Source organism: Dasypus novemcinctus, chromosome 1 (genome assembly GCF_030445035.2).
Source record: "Dasypus novemcinctus isolate mDasNov1 chromosome 1, mDasNov1.1.hap2, whole genome shotgun sequence".
Taxonomy (NCBI): domain Eukaryota; kingdom Metazoa; phylum Chordata; class Mammalia; order Cingulata; family Dasypodidae; genus Dasypus; species Dasypus novemcinctus.
In genome coordinates, this window is record NC_080673.1 from 60,532,510 (window position 1) to 60,534,283 (window position 1,774).

Genomic DNA, 1,774 nt, shown 5'->3' on the forward strand with positions numbered 1-1,774 from the left:
CTGTTTAATGGTGTTATCCATTCAGACCATCACATTAGGTATAATCTCTACCAAAGTTACTCAATGCCATGTCCCAAATGCCAGACAGAGCCAATAACACAGTTGGCATTGAATAAATATTTTTAGATTGAATGAATAATACAGGGATTTAGCATAAAGAGGGAAATATGACCAGAGGAAAATCTTGCTGGGATCCAGAGGATAAGTAGAGGAATTTGCTTTGGAGTGAAGGAATACCTAGTTCCCCAAATTGACAAGAACCAGTGGATATTGAGATATTTGTAGGCCTGAAAGTGAGGTTAGAGAAAGTGAGGTTAGAGAGGGCTAGTACATTAAAAATAATTATGAGAAATTATGAGGAGAAAGAAAAGTTTTCTCAATGTATTCATTCCTTAGCAGGTCTAATCTGAGATACTGGTGTAAGGATTTTTGTTTGTATGTTTCTTTTTTTTAAAGCATGGAAGTAAGTATAACAGCATCCATTGCTTTATTCAATGTACTAATAAATGAGCTACAAATACTTTCCAATCGTAACAACTTACTATGTGCTAATATTTTTAAGAAACTTTCTTTTTATCTATTTACTTGTGCCTTTTTTTCAAATATGAAAGAATTTATTTTGCCCAATATCACACTGATAATTTGAGCACTGCAGAAAGTCACGAAATTTGGCTTTCTTATCAAACTAAAAACTTGCCTTTCATGCTATTTTTTTCAGTATCTGATTATTCAAAAGTCCTACAACTCATTCTCCCCCAGATGAAATGATACTTATAATGCCAAATGATTATATTTATAATTCTATGAGATTGTGGAAAAGAGATAATCTGAGGTGAGATGGAGGAGTCTAACTAAGATTTGGTATTTCCGCCAAAACTTTTAGAATACATTGTTTTGATCCATGACATATGATTTGTTTTACTGAGAGAAATATTTTCAAACTAAGATTTTAATCTAGTGCTATACTGCCCCCACAGCTTTCTTTCTATCATTCGACTTGGTGCCTGATTTGGTTTGCTATCAGTAGGGAAAATAAGGCAGGGATAGGATGCCTTTTTGGGACCGTCAGAAACAGAGACAGAGATGAGAATGTCAGAAAGTTTTGTTCTCATTTTAAAAATAATATGTTTCTAGGTCTTTTCACTTACAACAGGGGTTCTTAACCTTTTCTTTTTCCATGGACCCCTTTGCCAGTCAGGTGAAAACCACGGACCCCTTATAAATCCACATTGTAGTGCGCATTATTTAATAAATATATCACACCTGCACCAACATGTCCCCACAAGAATAATGTTTTTTTTTTGAATTTCAATTCAAGTTCACAGACCCCTTGTTAAGAACCTCTGCCTCAGAAGTTACATATGATATATAATACAATCATAAGGAACAATGCTGCATGAGATATTCTCACATTTTGTTTAGTAAGAACTGGTAGGGAAGCACACTTCAAAGTGGTTGAAAAATATATTTTAATCGGAAACAGAGACAAAGTTGGTAAGAAATGGCTATGGAGACTAGTAAATCACAAATATTGTTTTGACCTTCCTCATGTCTTATGTGCTGATAATAAATGTAAATGCAGTTACATCAGTATATGAATAAATGTGCTGCTTTTAAAATTTTAATCCTCTTCTATGCTTTGAATTGGGTCTTCGAAAATTTCCTCTTTAATCTTCTGTTGCTCTTGCAAACATTTATTTTTGATCATTGAAATGTGCACTAGTTTCCACTGTTACACAAACTACTAGCGTAGGAAACTTTCAAAATTCTTTTA